The sequence below is a fragment of the Camelus ferus genome, chromosome 6 (assembly GCF_009834535.1).
Source record: "Camelus ferus isolate YT-003-E chromosome 6, BCGSAC_Cfer_1.0, whole genome shotgun sequence".
Classification (NCBI taxonomy): domain Eukaryota; kingdom Metazoa; phylum Chordata; class Mammalia; order Artiodactyla; family Camelidae; genus Camelus; species Camelus ferus.
The window spans coordinates 74,530,307-74,549,571 of NC_045701.1; the positions used below are offsets into that span (position 1 = coordinate 74,530,307).

Genomic DNA, 19,265 nt, shown 5'->3' on the forward strand with positions numbered 1-19,265 from the left:
AACACGGGGAGCATAAGGGGTGGTACTTACAAATCACAGGACTGTTCAAATTCAAACCCCAGGAAGGAATGGACAGAGGAAAGAGAGCTCTGTCCTCTGCTATCCTTATCCCTTCCCAATAGCACTGCAGCTTGCGTCACTGAAAATACGAATTCTACGTCTTCATGGAGCACAGCCACAATCTCCAGTTCTTCCTCGACATCTGCTAATAACAACTACCTCCTATACTTCAGGCACATTTTAAATTTTATTTTTACAAAGCAGACAAGGAAGCTAGTGATTGGGGCGTCAGAGCAGTAAGTGGCTCGGCTGGTAGTCAAGCCCTGACATCTTTTATCGCGAGGCAGGAGAGTGAAGAGGTAAAGCTGGGGGCTGGGGGCTGGAGTGTTCAATGCTCTAAGGCCTCCTCTCCGGCCAAACACCTGCCTATAGATTTACCTGGGGAAAATAGTCCAACTTTAGATAGGATGAAGCATGGAGTGCTATACTGTGGGGAGCTGCACGTGGAGGAGGGGAAGAGGACAGTGAGGGGCAGCAGGGTGGGGGTGCTGTGTGTGACGTCTTGGGCTACTCCTGTTCTAAAGGCACCTGGGAACATCTGATGACTAGTACCGCCCTCCCATCGCACCTCATGCTGGAACCCAGGAAACAGATCTGGCCGAATTATTGCTAGGGGACATATAATGCATGGGGATGAAATCAAAAGTGATTTTAAGAAAATTCCTCTTAATTCATAAAAGAACCTTCAGGACTTCTTAAGTGGAAAGAGCAAATAAATGAAGGTGACTCTGCTAAGAAAGCTATTAGGTATGGTATAGCCGCTCAGATAGGCACGGACTCTTCGGTTAACGGTAAAAGAGCTCTGCCTCCTTCCCAGGGGACAGTCAGAACACAGGTGGAAATCAGAGAGATGGAGAGTTGACGGGACTGCTGAAAAGTATGCTATTCCTTTACTCCGTTACACGGTCACCAGGGGACTTTAGGTATTTTTTCACTATGTCACTGAGTTTCTTCCTCTTTATTGTATTATCCCTATTCAGAAAATATACAACTGTACCCTAGTGGTATCTCCCTTTAGAATTAAAGTCTCTGCCTGGTTAAATCCCTTATTTTCTGATTCCCTCCACAGAAAAACTTCCAGAAAAGTTTCTGCTGTCTCAATTTCCTCACTCGTATCCACAATTTTTCTTCTCCCATTAGCTCATCAGTCCACCCTGGCTTCAGTCCCATCATTCCAGTGAAACTGCTCTTCTCACGTTGCCAAATACAAAGGGCACGTTCTTTCTTTCCTCTTTAATGGAACACTCCCCTTTCTTGACTTCCATGACAATATCCTCTTCTGGGTGTTTCCCATTCTGTCACTGGTCATTCTTTCTAACTTTCTTTTGCTGGCTTTTTCCTCCATTATCTAAACTTAAATATTGGAATTTCTCAAGGTTTTGCCTTGGACTCTCTTCATACAACTCCTTCTAAGTGACTTAATCCATTCTCATTGTTTTAATTATTATATCTCTATACTAAATATCCCCTCATTTATATTTTTGTCCCATATCTCTACCCTGAGATCTAAACCTCTTCACCCAACTGCCTACTTGACAGCTTCATAGCCTCATGGTCATCTGAGATTCCCATTTCCAAGGCAGAACTTCTATTCCCTTCTGTATTTCCCTTCCCCATGTCTGTGAGTAACACCATCAGCTATTTAATTGTTAAAGTTAGAAATCTAAGTGTCACCCCTTATTCCTCTTTATTCTTCTCACCCTCTACACCTAATCAATCTAAATATTTATAATTTTATCTCTAATGGGAATCTCCACTTTGTCCATGATGCTACGTCTCCACTGTCACCACCATGTTCTAACCATCATTCTCTCCTACCCTTATGACCACAGTAGCCCATTGGCATGTTGCCCTGCTTCCATTGTCATTCATCTCCTATCAATTTTCTTTACAGCAGTTACAATTATCTTTATAAACATGTAAATCAAATTACATCCTCTTTCTAATTCAATTCCTTGGATGAGTTACCGATGAATTTAGAATAAAATTTGGACACCTACAAGGCCCTAAATGATCAGGTTTCAGTTTATCTCTTCAATTTAGCTTTCTAATCTTCCTTATCATTACCATCCAGCCATCAGGTAAATCCTTATCATTATTCTTCATCATAGTTTCAAGTTTATTTCCTTCATAGGGAATGTGGTAGGCTTAAAAATAGCGGCTCAAAAGATATCCATGCTCTAATTTCTGTAATATGTGTCACTTAATGCGGCAAAAAAGGATTTTGCAACTGTGTTCCATTTAAAGATCCTGAGATGGGGAGATTATCCTGAGTTCCCCAGATGAGACCTAAATGCCATCACAAATGTCTTTGTAAGAGGGAGGCTGAGGAAGACTTTACCACAGCCAGGAAGGCGGCAAAGAGACCACGCAGGCAGAAATTAGAGTGATGAGGCCACAAACCAGGGAATGCAAGCAACCATTAGAAGCTCAAAGAGGCAAAGAGTGGTTTCTTCCCCTAGAAACTTAAAAGAACCTCAGCCCTGCTGGCACCTTGATTTCAACCCAGTGATACTTCTTGGCCTTCAGGAGTGTAAGAGAATAAATTTCTATTGTTTAAGCCACCAAGTTTGTGGTCATGTGTTATGGTAGCCACAGGAAAATGATTCAGGGTTATCATAATTAAGATCATTTAATCTATTTATTTGTTCTCCCTTATTAGGCTGCAAGTTCTATAAGAGCAGAATTGCATCTGTCTATTGTTTATTATTAAATGACCAGTACTTTGTCATTAGTAGGAGTTCAATAAATACATTTTGAATAAACAAATTAATTTATCTTTCAATAAAGTGTTGCCCTTTAAAAGACCATTCAAAAACATCCAATCTTTCATCCATAGTCTGGGATCTTTAATATTAGTCAGTGAAGTAGGAAACTCTTCTTCCTTTTCCAACCCAAATCCAATCCATTACCCACTCTTCAGTCCTCAATATCACCCCACCTCCACTCTATTTCAAACTCCTAGGATCTCTTTCTGGACTAATGAAAACTCTTCCTTCTTTCCCACTTCCCTTCTTTCCTTTTCCTAATCTGGTCATTACACAGCCATTAGAATGACTTTGTACAATAGATTTGGCCACATAACATTATGTTTAAAATACTTCAATGATTTCTTTGACCAGCATCTTCAACATGGTCTACAAAGTTTTTTATTGACTGTCCACTCCTGCTTCTCCAGCATATCACCACAGCATCTACTTCCCACCTCTCTACAGTAGCATGGAGGATTCTTTATGTCCTCATGATTTACCTTACTCCTTCCCACTACAAAGCCTAGGTAAATAATTTCCCCTCTCCGTTTTCCTTAATTTTATGCACTGTTTGTGTTTCCTCCAAATCCCTATGTTAAAGCCTTAACCCCTCAATGTGATAGTATTTAGAAGTGGGGCCGTTGGGAAATAGATTTAGATGAGGTCATAACAGTGGGGTCCCTGATGATAGGAATAGGGTCCTTAAAAAAGAGGAAGAGACCAGAGCTCTCTCTCTTTCTCCACTAACTGAAGACACAGTAAGAAGGTAGCTATTTGCAAACCAGGAAGAGGGACCCCACCAGATACTGAGTCTACTGGCTTTATTTTGGACTTCTCAGCCTCCGGAACTGTGAGAAATGTCTCTCTGTTATTTTAGCCACCCAATCTATAGTCAGCTTGACTAAGGTACTTAGTTACTGTTGGTCCTCTTCACCATGCTGTGGACCCTAAAAGGGCATGAGGGTAGAAAACACATATTTTTAAAAAATCATTTCTATAGTCACAGAATGTAGCAGAGTGTCCAGTACAGCAGTAGATTCTCAACAACAACAAAGTTAAATGAATGAACAAATGGTAACTTAAAAAATGTTTTAATTTTTTAAAAGATGCTTTAATTTTGTATGATGACTTCAAATATTTCAACGTGTTTTTACACACTATTGCATTTAATATTCCTAGAGATCTCGTAATAAAGACAGGGTAGGTAATCTAATACTTTTCACTTTGTAAGATGAAGAATTAGACTTCTGGAGGTTTAAATGACAGCCAGGATGATATAGCCAGCAAGTTTTAAAGGGACTAATTATACTACACAGACGTATAGGAGATAACCTGCACTTCATGCATGAGTATATACATACTATGTCTTGAGTGCAGTGTGTCAAGCAGTAAGCATTGTAAATGCATTAAATCCTTTAATCCAGAAAACAACCCTATAAAGTGGGTACCGCTGTATTCTCTAATTTCAAGGATAAATAAATTGATCTGTGGTTGAGAAACTTTTTCAAAAAACACAGTTGTGATATAAGCTAACCCAAGCTTAAACTTAAGTCTCTGTGATTCCTAAGTCCAAAATTCTTATCCCTCACCTGGGAGATCCTTTTTTAATGCTGAGATGTTTCACATGTACCAAAAAGTATAAAAATAACATAATGTAATCCATTAATTCATCATTCAGCGTAAGAAATAAAACATCACAGATAAAAGGGATACCTCCTAATTCCCTTGCCACATTCTCTTTTCTCACTGGTAGAATTACTTTTAATTGAGTGATTTCAGTATAAAGTTGGTTTACACCAAGAAAATCAATTGCTCTTTTAAGGGAGAAAGATTTCTCTATTGTTCTAATCTATGCATGAGAAAAAATGTATATGGAAGAGTAGGTTGTGTAGGTCCCCAACCTCCCTCATTATACCAATGTAGCATTTAGGTTGAATAAACAGGTAATTGTAGTCTTCACTGTCAAGCCTGAGCCAGTGCTCTTGGTCAGTGAGAATGTCCCTGTAAGCAGCCTTTTGGAAACTGCCTAGAAATCCAGATATTTCACAAGGCTCCTCTGCCATAGCACTAGACCCTCCTAGGAAGGTCTTTCTGGCACATTTCTTAAATCCCACATAGGATAAGATTTTGGGTGTGGTAATTTTTATAATACTTGGAAACCAAACCTTTGAGGGAGTTAATCTTCTATATCAATTACCTGGTTGTTGGAAAAAATTAATTAGGTAGAACTATCACACTATTTTTTTGACCAACTGATGAGAATTTTGATACAAAGAGGACATGATTGTAGAATTCACAGAACACTCCTTGGGCATCACCCTACTTAACTTGGAGAGAGTCCACCTGAAAAAAAAAAAAAAAGGTGCAGCAGATTGTTGTTTTCCATGACACAAATGTATAAAACATTTCGTCTTGAATTCTCTTTCAACAGCTGGTATTTTGAATCTGAGCTCTGGGTTCCGCCATTAATTCAAAAAGCTTGTGATACTGTTCAGTGTGTATCCACTGGCGATAATACTTTCCCTAATTGTGCCTATTAGTTATTGCAACCTCTTCATGGGTTCTAACATATCTAAAAGAATGTACTGGTCCTTATACTAAGTGCAGCAAAGTCCTATTTAATTGAATGATTATTACATGTCATTCTATCAGTTAATTGAATTGCCCTCAGAAATCAGGATGTCTCTACATAATTGCATATTTGTAAAAACACAGAGAAAATTGGAACATTAAAGAAACAATAAGCAGTTTCTTTTAACTACAGGCTTGAACTGAACCCTATTTGGTTCTTCTTCAAGTAAATTTTTCCTTCTTTTTGCATAATAACATTAAGTTTAGGATGAGGACTGGCTCAAAAGGAAAACAAACAAAGAAAATAAGAAGAAGGGAAATTTCCATCCATACTCAGTAAATTAATACCACTAAAAGAAGAATCTAGTATGGATATTCCTCCAAGGAAATCTGGGAAAAAGTGCTTTTTAGTATATGTCTCTGAAAGTCCTTTTAAAAAGTCCAAGGACAGATTGACCATGGGGACAAGCCATTCTGGAAAAATCAAGTGAACCTTACCAAATATCCCCTAATCAAATAATGAGCATGCTTAGTTCCAGGCAGCTGCAGGTAGAAATGTGCCTGACATTGGTCACCAGTGTTTGCTCTTGTCTGGGATGTTTTCACACTTAATTCCCTACCTCCTTCCTCCCTACCCTATCCTCTGCTTCTTCTATTCCTTGCAGTCAAAAAAGATTCATAACGGAATGTTGACTTGGTGATCTCATTCCAAGGCCCTGTCTATTTAGACACAATAATTTGAAGAGGAAATAAAACTAGTCATACTGGGAAAGGAAAACTAATAAAAAGGTTTTAGTCAGTCACTTAAAAGGAATAAACTGAATTCAATCTCTGTTTCATTCCCAAGATGGTTTGGGCATGTAGGCCAAGCCTGGGTAGTAACACAAGCTTAACAAATTAGGATTCTGTTCCTGAGAAATTCGGCATGTAGCTGAAAAGCCCTCCTATCGGGGTCCTTCACTAACAGCTGATTTGCAGTCATTTCTGAGGCGGACTCTCACAGTTGGCTAACATTGTGGACTGGTGATGACACTACAAAGTGACAGATAGCCTTTGGAATTTCAACTGTCAGACTGATGAAGGAAGAACGAGTTCAAAACAACCTCCTCTATCCGGCATTCCCAGTATTAACCAAAGGGGTCCAAGAGACTAATTAGCCACGGAAAATCAAAGGTAACAGATTTTCCCCTTCAGTAAACTGGAGCTGTTTCCTCAATACAGAAGAAGCCCAATAAGCAAAAACTAGGGAATGACAACTTTCGACAAAGAACATATTTTTAAGTGAAAGTTGGCTTTTGTATGTATTTCCTGGTGGTTAAGAAAAACAGAGAATTAATATTTATTTAATACCCACCCTGGGTCAAGCATGGTCCTGGGAGACTTTTATGCATAACCCCATCAAATTGCCAAAATAGTCCTATGAGCTCCTGCAAAAAGAAATAAAAGTCCTTACCTGTGTTCCATTTTGAAGTCATACACAGAAAGAAGTTACTTTCTAATGACATGATACAAGATTAATGTTGGTGATGAAATGTAGTAAGTACATAGTTCTTGCATCTACCTTAGACAGAGAAGAGCTTTTGAACTTGAGCTGAACTCTGACCACCTCCCTAATGGGTGAGTTACCACGCAGTCTTGGAGAGACAAAAGGATTCTCCATAAACAGCAGTAGGAAAGATGCTATTTCAGTGGGGAAACTTTATGAATTAAGCAGGCAGTTCATTTAGTAGGATCCAAAGAAACTTGATTTGGATTTGAAGTAATACAGAATTTTAAGACTCCCAAAGACATTTGCCCTTTGATCTTCAAGTGCGGATAAAAAATAGTTCCATTCAACTGAATTTATTGAAAACTATTTACTATGCAATACTGTGGGATCCATATAATGATAACCAAAGTGTGATTCTTTCCAATAGCTTATAGTTTCTTTGCATAGTGGGTAGAATAGGAGGAAACTGAGGGAAGAACTGCTAAGTCTTAAAGGTCTTGACCAACTTAGCTACTGTTCAAAAAAGTTAAAACAGCTTCAGAAAAGTAACTCTTGACCGTATCTGTAAGTTTCTCCAATGAAGTTTTCTAATCACGTCATCTAGTAATAATTTCAATATTTAACAGATAAGGAAACTGGGACTTAGAACTTGTCAGAACCAGGATCCTCTTTGCTGCATCCAGTGAAGTTTCTCCTATGTTATTTGGCCTCACAGTGCCATGCTATTTCTCAACCCATTTCTGAACCACAATTGATTAATTACAATTATGGCTTAATGTATTTATTTACTTATAATTTTAATGGGTTGAGCAGTTGTTTCAGTGATTGTCCAATTCAGCCCAAATGGTCAACCTTATAACCTCAACTAGATTGAGCTTCCAAGACTTTTCTCCTCGTGGCATTAGTAATATATCTGTTTGTCAGAGGACAGCATGAACTCACAATCAGCCTGTTTGAAAAGGTTCTTGTGACTAAATCTGATAATTGTGCCAGAGCTTTGGCAGCATGGCCACAAAAAGTTACAGGTCAAATCTGACAACTTATTACACCATCTGGAGTTCCCTGATGAGAAAGGACATGTTGTGTTGGCATGCCTATATGAGATTAAGATAATCATTTTATTAGCAAAAGACAAAAGGCATTGGGAAACATTTATTAGAAACTATTAAGCAATTCCTACCTTGGATTTTGGCCTGAATATTACATTATCATTAAAGTATACCTGAATTATATGGCTTAGACATTTTGATATAATCAAGAGAGAAAGGGGTCCTGCATATTGTGTTGGGACCAGTACACAAAGTATGGTGAGATACACATTTGTAGACTGAGAAGTCTGATGCGTTTGGTGGAAAAAACATTTGGAACTTAACTGAGACTCCCCCTAATATCCTCGAAACTTTTCACTGACTCATGGTTTTGGAATATAAACCAGGCAACTTTGTTCGAAAAGCTTATTCTTTCTGAATGAATTGGACAGCAATTGTTTATCTTGGGTGATTATCTCAACACTCAGTAGCCTCTGATGTCGTTGGATCTAAAGTCTAACTAAGGTGACTACCATCTTTGTAAGAGACGAATAGATTTTATTATAGTGGTTCCTTTCAAATTCATTGGAGAGGATCTAAAATGAGGTGCTGGAAGTTTGGTTATCTACCTAAAAGATCAGCTTATGCTTCTCTGAATCGTCACAAGCATAAAGCTATCAGGAAAGAAAATGAGTGAATGCTTGGATGGCAGTCTGACCGTGGTCTCAGTAAAAAGCTGCTATAAAGCTGACATTGCCACATTTGACCTCCTACCCTGCATTCTGCCGTTCATCTCATATACTGTTTTCCTCCAAGTCTACTCTATATGCTTACTCTTCTTCAAAGGTCACTGAAATTTCACCTTTTCTATAAAGTCTAAATGAGAGTGTGATGCTCTGGCTAGGTAATCTTCTTGGCTAGAGCATAAGTGACTCTTTTGTATAATGACTTTGTTAAAAATATTCTTTACATGTACCATTAAATATATATGAATTATATTTTATTAAATATACATTACTAAAATATAAAAGTATATTAAAACAAAATATTAAGGATACTTTTAAAAGATAAACAGGATAATGATCTCCTCTGGTACCTGGTTTCCCATATTTTCCAGCACTGAGGTGACTAGAGCTCTTAAATCATCTATAAAACTCCATAAATGTCAATATGATTGTAATCTCTACTGTCATTTAGGGAACAAGATGGACTCCTGAGGTTTCTTTAAGACATTTTTGACTATGGGCCAATTAATTAATTATGTTTGTCATGGAACAAACAGCTATTCGAGTCACTGTGGTTTAGTGATTTAACACGTGACTTGTGGAGCCATACTGCCTGAATTTGAAATCTGATTCCTTCCACTTACAGGCACCTGGTCTTCAGCAAGTAAACTAACTCATCTCTGCCTAGCTTTCCCCATCTTTGAAATGAGAACCATAGCAACATCTACCTCATTCAGTTGTTATAAAGTAGATTAATATGAATTATTATATTATATTATAATGTATATTACTATACTGATACAAGTAAAATGCTTAGGACAGTGTCTGGCCCAAAATAAGAACTCAGTACACAAGTTGTTATTATTCTCTTGGAACTAGTTTACCTTCTCTCCTCAGATAAGCACTTTCACTTCCATCCACCTCATCTTGCTGCTGGATTTCTGTTCCGATTTACCCATGCCAACACCTCGCCCTGACTCGCAGTGCCACAGAAACTCTTTAGTACCGCAGAAGCTCCTCAAAGACCACATCCTTTACCTCTTTGGGTTTCCCACATGACCTAGCATTGTATTCAGCATGGGGTGAGTAAAAATTAAGTACCTATTGGAACAAATTGCTCTGGTTGTGTCCTGACAACACACACTGTCAGTCAGTGTGTGTTGTCAGGACACAACCAGAGTGTGTCTTGATGTGATGACCCAATGCCATCTTGAGAATTATTAAAGACATGTTATAAGCAACATGACTGTAATTAAGCCATTAAATCTTATAGGGTGTGATCTGCAATACTTCATTACTTTGTTCTCAGTGAGTTATTGGGCAAAAGGATGAAGGCCAAAAGCACATATGAAGCTAGATGCCAGCTAATAGACTCTGATATTCAGATTGTGAACTATGATGGTCAAATTGTTTTTTTGGAAAAAATAACTACATTATCAATAAGAGATAGGCTGAAGAGGGATCAAATTACAAATTTCACTGACATGTAGCCAAGAATCCAGCCTACCAAAATACTTACCTACTTACTCTCATGATCTGAGAAACTAGCCAAAACTAAACAGTACCAAGACATGTGGGTAATCCAGTGCTGAAAAAAATGAATAAATATTTATTGATCACAAAAGTCATGTCTCTTTACCAGTCTTTAGTTGTTTGTTTTTTCTCATCCATACAGAAACAGAGGAAAGGTAAAGTACTACATGATATACAGGGTGTTTCTTCCAACTTAAGCGTTCCATGATTCTAACCTTGAACAGGCAACCAGAAACAGACTATATATTATCCTTTTCAACTGCTTGTGCAGACATGGTCCATGGCCACAGAAAAATACAGTGGGATCAAGGGAAGTGAAAATGAGTCTTGCGGGAGAAGAACTCTAAGCCATTCATTTAGTACAGATCTAATAAATGACTTTAATAACAAAAATGAAAATAAAAGAGGAATCCTCTTTCTAGCTAACCTTATTGCTCCAAGTTTCTAAGCCAGCCATTTTTAGGTTTAGCGGGATTGACAGACACATACAAGAAGAACATGGTGTATATTTTTTAATTTAAAAATACTTTTGAAATTTCCTATCTAAATCAATGTTTTATAAATCCAATCACAGTTAAAATGTATTAGAAAAGTTTGGTATTTAAGGTAACTCTGTAATGATTCTTTCTACATAGCACATGATTGACAGCTCATATATATGATTGATATATTCACTTCTTTTATTAAGCAGAGTGCATCTCAACCAGAAAAAGTAGTGCCATAATGCCAGGGCTTCTAATCAGGTCTATTCTTGCCTTTGTTTTGTGAGGATTAAGCAAGATAACATACGTAAAGCCCTTCAAAGAGAGCCTGACATGCATAAGCATTCAAGAAATGTCAGCTATTGTTATTCTTCTTGCTTTTTTTTTTTAATGGTGGTATGTCCATAAATTCCCAAATATTCCCTAGTGAGGTAGGTTAAAGAAATCTGTCTTACTTGCTCCTTTTCTATGAATCTGCCCTCTCTATCACATTCTCCCTGAAGCAAGTAAAAGCTGTAACTGGAAAAACAGGATTCAAGTAAATTCTTCAGAGGATTTCACAATCAGATTGAGCTCAAATAATGCATAATTCATCATACTGAGTTCATATTTTGGCTAAGACAGAAAGGCGGCTATCAGCCTTCATGATACCAACTTAAATTGTGAAGTCAAACTTTTATTTCTCTTTAGCTTTTTATTGTCAAGTCTAATTGCTTATTTATTTAAGTTCATCTGCTTTATTGTCTACAAAAATTGTTTTGTTTATGGCTTTTTTAAAAAATATGTAAGTGTTTTTTAAATTTTGAAATTTTTACAACCTAAACCCATGGATATATTTTTACATGCTACCAGTTTTGATAAGAAGTACAAAAAGAGGCAGTATAGAATTAAAAGATGGGCTTTAGAATTGAAATTTAGTCCTTCCTCTAATCATGAGGACTTAGCGCATTACTTATTCTCTTCCAGCTTCAATTTCCTCATTTCTAAAATAGAGAGAATAGTTCAGAGTTCATAGATTTATTGTAGGAAATCAAATAATTTAAAATAAATGTCAAGGACCTTGTACATGGTGAGTTCTCAATGCTTGTATTTCTATAAAAACTGCTGAGCTGGACAGAATCTCACAGGTCATTAGAGCAGCCTTTAAACAAGAAAGTATTAGCCTCAGCAAATATTCTTTTAATAAAAGAATAAATGAAAATATAATACATACACTGCTCTTTAAGTACAGATATTTACTTTGACTCTTGTCCATTGATATTCAATTTGATCTAAGTACACACAAGCATACACACATACACACACATTTAGTTACATAGCTATGTATTTGTATGTGCATTTATATACACAGCATGTATATTATTGGTCTGTGATTTCCTCTGAATACATTTAAGCATACATTAATAAGTCTCTTCTGAGTTCAGGATTGGCCAAGTATGTCCTCATTAAAATTCAAGTTTTCTATGATCTAATGTTTTCCTACAGTTTGAAAATATTTATCAATATATAGTCTTGATCCATCATCTGTTTGAAGTTCTTAGTACTTCATGTTTAATCCAGAAACCCCCTTCAAAACTTTAGAAACAGTATACCTTTCCCATAATCATCTCCAACCCATCAATTTTCAAACACATCAATCATGTTGCAGAGTCACTTCCAAGCCCTGACATATTTAGTTGGACAGCACCAAAACCTTTCTTGCTAAAAGTATACGCAAGTCACCCAAAAATATCCATCCAATTTACTTCACACAATTTACATTGGTGTTTACCAATGCTACAGGGTTGAGTAACCTACTGATATTTAGCAAATAGGAATATCTTGCCCTTTGTAAAGATGATGCTACTGACTTACCTTCACAACACAAGTGTTTTGAATTATTTTCTTGGCGATGGATTATATATACTATGCCTATTCTCCTTTCCAAATAAAGTCTACCCTATATACTTCCCACCCCCTGCCACCTCCACTGCATTCTTTTCATTACCAAATACATTGATGACAAGTGTAACTGGGGTAACTGGGGTTAAGAGTATAACATGTGTTCTCCAATAGATAAAATTTCAGTGGCCCATATTGAGCTCATGATTCTACCTTTGTTAGGAGCTTTTCCTCATTAATGAAACTAACTGATCTACACTTAATTGATATTAATTTGGTTACTGAATAAATTGAATTAGCCCTAGTATGGCTTCAGTGCCTTCTGGTCTCAGAGAGAACCCCAGCTCTCAGATGCGGTTGTGTTATGCACATCTCTCCTCCGCACAGCTAACACTGGTATAGGAGCTGGAGCAGGCGGTCTTTGAGACTTCGACATTCTTTTTTGTCTCTGATTGGTGCTTTTTTATGTTGTATGTGTGTGTGTGTGTGTTAGCTGTTACTGCGTTGGGAATTATTTTAAGCTTAAGTCTCCTTGCTTTTGCTTCCCTATGTCCCTCATCACTTATAAATGTGCCACATATTTTATACAGTATCATCTCTCTGGTTTTCTGTGAACTTGACCATCTCTGTATCATTTTCTTGCCTTCTCCTTTTTTAAAACTTATCTTCTGTTTCCCCTTTAAATTTACTTTCCACTTGTTTTTGAACTTTCACTTAAGGCAGATGCTATTAGAGTGGAATTAAGACAACAGGCAGGAAGACATGCACTCACCTTAACTCATCAGGAAAAAAGTGAATGCAGCCTAAGGTCTATTTTGAGGAGCTACAAATGAACTTAAATGATTTCAGGTCAGTATATAGTCTTTACATTTAATAATAATAATAATAATAATAGTAAATTTATATTAATATAATATAAAAACAATTATAAATAGTGCAGGTGTTAGAGTAAATGACAATAGGGTAATATTACAAATATACAATTATGTACTCTAATATGTATATTATATACATAATTGTATATTCATAATATAAAATACAAGAATATGATTTTATGTATCATATTGATTTATATAATTAAAATTGCTATGATAAATAGTACACTAAGAATCTTATTTATAATATTAAATAATATTATTTTAACATTATTAATTGACATATATGATTAATTAATTCCAGGCACAATGCTTTTTATGTCATTTTTAGTCCCATTGTGATACTTGGCAAATCTGACTCAGGGATTAGCAGATAACCATTTATTCACTCATTCATTCATTTATTTATTCACTCATTTAATTAAGAGGCATCAAATTCTCTTCTTTGTGCCCTGTACTTTGCTAAGAACTGAGTACACAACTCAGAAATAAGACTGAGATGCACCCTGATGCCCTTATGTAACCTGCATCTCCACGTGGTGAGAACAATATTAGAGTAACATTCCTTCTAACCATCTGATTCTTTCCTCCTCTAGGAAGGTGATATGACTTCTGTGATTGGTAAGTCCAGGAGTAGGTCCTCCACATGCCTAATAACTCTTCCATTTCCTTCCTCCAAGGCACCAACTTCCATCAAAGCCCCCTCCAAAAAGTGCAGGTCTAAATGTGGCATTAAATATTAGGAAGCTGTCTGTTGCCACACATCTAAGCCATTTCCTCCAGTCCAGGTGTTCAGTAACAAAGCTAAAATTTTGATCTCCAGGATCCCCTTTGAATTTGTTGTCTTATCTTTTAAGTGGCTCCAATCTCAGGTGTAGAGAGGGTTGCTCTTCATTGGGCTTCACAGAGATGGAGAAGAGAAAAGGGACCAATTCTAGATAAGGTAAATGGCACTTGTAAGTGCTGCCCACCAGATTCTGCTTCCCCTCTCCTTTCAAACTTGAGAGCTGATTGTACTTTTTAATCCTTTACTATTGGATCTGGCCATGTGCTTTTGCATTGGTCACAGAGCAGGGGACATGCATCACTTCTATGTGGATATATTTAAGAGCTGGTGTGCCAGTACAGTTCTGCACCTTCTCTGTTCTGTTCTACCAAGGATGTTGTAGAAGCAGTGGGATACGGCACCCTATGAGCAGGGAACATCCATCAATCTAGGCCCCTGAGTGACTACAGAGTGAGCAGAACTGTCCTGCTGAGCTGGTTTGGGCCTGAAGTCTGAACGAGAAATTGACCTTTGTTGTCTTAAGCCATTGAGATTTAGTGGTTATCAATTATGGTACCAGAGGTCAGAACAAGATCTGTCCTTTTGAGGAAGTCTAGTGGTGTTGAAGCTGATGCTGAGGATAAGAAAGAACAGGCCCCACAGGAGCAAAGAGAACAATTTTCCATAAACTGTAATTTAAAACATAAACTGAAGAAACAGCTGGTACCAAAGACCTGAGGAGGTGAAGAGCCCAGAATACTCAAGGAACTGTCCAACCTTGAACAAAAGCAGAAGACAGAGGCTCAGGTGTTACCCACGCCATTCTTTCTGTCTCCTGGCTATTGCAAAATGCAAGGAAGAGAATATCGACTCCAGAAAGTCGATATCTGTGTCCATTATTGAGCTAGAATATTACTACTTTTCCTGTTCACTTTCCTGACTTTCCTGTTCACTGAGAAGGCAGAGACAGTCTTTAGGATAAAAGTAGAGAAAGACAACTTAGAGAAACAATTTCCTCCATAGAAGACCACCATTCTCTGAGTCCATCATATGCAGGATGTCCTACTGGGTACAGATACGGTCAATAGGGGCAGAGTCAAGCTTTGAGGGGTCTGAAGTAGGCAGTTTTCCAGGAGGGGCCTCTTTAGGGCCTGAAAGTGAAGACTGCAGAAGCTTAAGCTTCATTAGCTTCCCGGTCCACTCACTTTAACATGTCTTTCTGATTTTAAACTTGTGGTAGCTTCTCAGTGCCTGCTACAGCATTCTTGAAGCTTTTAAAAACTCAAATTTCTTCTGCAATATGTACAAATCTCATGACTCACCACCCCTTATCACTGCAATGGCAATAAATCCCTCATCCTCTCCCTCATCATCCATTAACCCCACCGACACCAGATCGCTTAGTCAGATACAGTTCAGCCTTTTTGGAGAGGCATTAAAGTCTGTTCACAAACAGATCCCAGTCTGCATGGGCAGACTATCACCTTCACACCCACCAGACAACAGAGCACGTCCTTTGGCCAAACTACATGGCTGACTGTGTAACTTTAACTCACGCTAATTAATGTCTTGAGCTCTGAATCTCTAGCTCCCTTTCTTTAAATGGCTGGCAAAATTATGCTCTTTCTTCAAGATTCACCTCAAATATCTTTCACCATATTATCTCTAAGCTTCCCAGATCTATTTATTTAATTAATCCGAGTTCTTTTCTGTGTTCCTCAATATTCTATCATAGCACACACTAAACTGTGGTAGTTGTGTCTCTCCACCACTGAAATATAAACTCCTATACGGAAAACTCATTCTTGCTGGGGATTCAACAAATGTTTGCAGTTGGAAGGCTTTAAGAAAGGGAGGAGGGGAAGGAAAGCCAAAAAGGAGGTTGAAAACAGCTCTGTAGTGGAGAAGTGTATATTTTTTAAAATTACATTCCTATACCAAAATTTGGTTTATGCCTCCTTCTTATAATTTTATTCTTCCTGTTTCAAAGGTGATACACGTTAATTGTAGAATTTTTAATCTAGAGAGTTTAAAGAAAAAAAATCACCTGTGATCCCCTCAGTAGTTTTCATTGATAGTGTTTTTTCCTTTGGGCCTTTAGATTTCTCATATGCAGTGAAAATTCCTTTCTGTGTAAGATGTGCATTCACTTAAAAAATAATTGCAGAAACATCCTACATCTTCATATGATTTGACTTTATAAATTGTGACTGTCCTTGTTGGTAGGAGAGTACATTAAAAAGATGAATATGCTATTTTCACTCCAAAATTCCATGAATTTAGCTAGCTTAAATAGAAAATTAACTTATGATGTATTTTACTATTTTTAGTCCTTGTTTTAAAAATAACTATAAAATGTTAGCCTTATATTTTATAGTTGAATGGAAGACAAACCTCAGCAAAATCCTTTTTAAAAGGAAAGGCAATTTTTTTTTTATTTTTTAAAGTTAATTTCAAAAGTAATATATGTTAATACTAAAATTCAAACAGAAAGTTATAAAATGGATTCCATTATTCAAGGTATAAGTAATATAAATTGCCTCCTGAGCATCCTTCTAGAATTTTTTATACATTTAGAAGCTTTTTTAATTAAGCACTTCTATGTTCTTATAAGTTACCTGCAACTTGTTCTTTTCAGATAACAGGGTATTTTATTTTAACTATATCAACATATTAGTGTGTACAGATAGGTAGATAGATTGATTGATAGATGATAGATATCTTCTTTTTAATCCCTATAGAGTATTCCATGGTATGCCTGGGCTGAAATATATTTAACCTGACATGTAGGTTGTTTCCAAGATTTTTATATTTTAATAATATGGATTATTTGATTGTTTTTATTGTAGTTTGTTTTAAATCTAAGTTAAAAGTCCTTTTTTCTTTTAAAAAATAATTTTATTCTATTATAGACATCATATAACAAGTAATTGGGTCTTAAAACTATTTATATGCCATATGTATTTTTAAAATTTCTTGGTTATCTACTTTGCTTTTGATTTTATTCTTTCCTATGATAATTTTCTTAGTGATTATATTTACAATTTAATATTAAGTACTAAAGTTCTGTCTCTTGATTTTTTCAATGTTAGGCAGTATTTATGCTACATAATATTTCCAGCTATGGAATATGAGGAGATTTCACCACCTACATTTTCTTCCACCTCTCCTTTCCTACCTTGTCAGATATTTATGTACCATATTTCAATTTTACATTGTCAAGGTTTTTTGGTTTTTTTTTTTACATTCAGTTTGTTATCGTAATCCCACTGTTGTTCAAGCTAAGGCCCATATTTAAATTGAATCTGTGTTTCTTGACAATTCTTAAAAGACATAGCTTCCCTTTTTCTTTAGTTGATGTATCTCTTCAGAGTCTGAATTTTAGCAAGGAAGTTTCTCTTTTTTTGGTTGTTTTTTGTTTTTTGTAATCCAGGGAGGATTCATGAGTCCCTGCATGCTTGAGAATACTATTCACGGCATTTATACAAAACCAGTCTCTTTACTAGGCATAGAATTATTGCATCATGCATATATTTGTTGTCTCAGAACTCTGTTAAGGCAATGAGAAAGCTCTGAGACTAGATCACATTTCAAGTCAAACTGCCCTTTCTCTTTCTGTGTCTACAGGGTTGATCTCTTACCCCTTCACCCTGGAAATCAGGCCTTGTCTTCATTTGTGGAGATTTTTGTTTCGTGTTTGACTATATTTCCATTTCTGTATGTTCTATACCTCAGATAAACTAATTATATGATTCTTTGATCTCCTTTAGCTTCCATACCTATCAGTTCTTTAATTATATTTTCTTTTGTGAAATCCCGAAACCTAAACATCATGTCACTGACATATTTTTGAGTTTTGAAGTATTAGTACCATCAATTTTATTTTTTGCTGCTGCCTTTAATGTAGCTTCTATTAATGTAACTGTTATTTTTTTCTTCTTTTCTGAGCTTTGTCAGTGCCCCTTCTATCTCCTAATATTGTCTTATCTCTTTTTATTATTTTTATCTCATTAATTTTTTTCCCAAATATCTCTGTGTCTCTCCAATTCTTTGAGGGTACAAAGAGTATTTGGCTAAAGTTTTCTTCTATTTCCTAGGAAGTTTATGACTTCTTAAAATGTACTTTCATCTGCCCTTTAATATCAATTCTATATCTTTCATCTTTTCATTTTGTAGCTTTTATGCTGAGGTCCTATTTTGGATCCCTTCCACTTACTGCTCATCTTTGAGTATTAGCAGTTCTAACCTGGCCTACTTTCTCCTAAAAGAATAGTGTGGGAATGGGGAGGTGTTTGACCTGAGCCAAGTGGTTTGTCATTTCTGCACTTTTTTTTTTTTTTTTAACCAGATTTGCTCTGTCTTCTGCTCTGGGGAACTAGATCTTTATGCAGCAGATCTCTCAGGTAAGTCTACGTGACTTACACTTATCACAAAGGCTTTTTATTTGATGATTTAGTGTTTATCTTTGGTCAGCAGTACATGTCCAACACTCGTGTTCTTCACTTTTCCCATGACCCTTCACACCCATACTCCTTATTGTTCCAAGTAACAAAATCATTAGACGGACACATCAGGACCCTTACTTACTTTGAGAGAAATCTACATTCTGCTTAAGGCTCAGAGAGGTGTATACTGGCTTTCAGTATCTTCCTTCTGTTTGTTCAAGTTCTACTATATTTGATGGATGATTACGATTCATAGACTGTAATTGGGTATTTCATTCATTTCCAAGCTTTAATACAAATAAGACTTTACATTTCCAATTTTAAGCTTTTGTGTTCATTAGGTTTCTGGCATGGGAAGTGGTAGGAATTAGAATAAATGTCTTTACTCACCCACATTTTTTGCAGGAAATCCTCTTTCCTTTTTAAACTGTGTGACAGCAGTCTGTTCTAGGGAATTAATTCTCACACATGTCAATCACAAAGCTATTACTGAATTTAATTCAGAAAATGAGAATAGTACAAGTTACACTGATACTTACCATCTACATTATGTATCTATATTCTGGGTTGTTAGGATGTTCTAAATATTTTCAGCAGTTAAAAAAAATTAACTTTTTTCAGCATAAAGGTAATAGCATCAATTGCTGACATTTTAGAAAG

General features: G+C 36.5%; 1 long non-coding RNA gene across 2 annotated transcripts in view; it reads right to left on the bottom strand.

The window, feature by feature from the left end:
• Positions 1 to 19,265, bottom strand: part of LOC116664368 — an 82,491-nt gene that overhangs the window by 37,986 nt on the left and 25,240 nt on the right. The window lies entirely within an intron of this gene.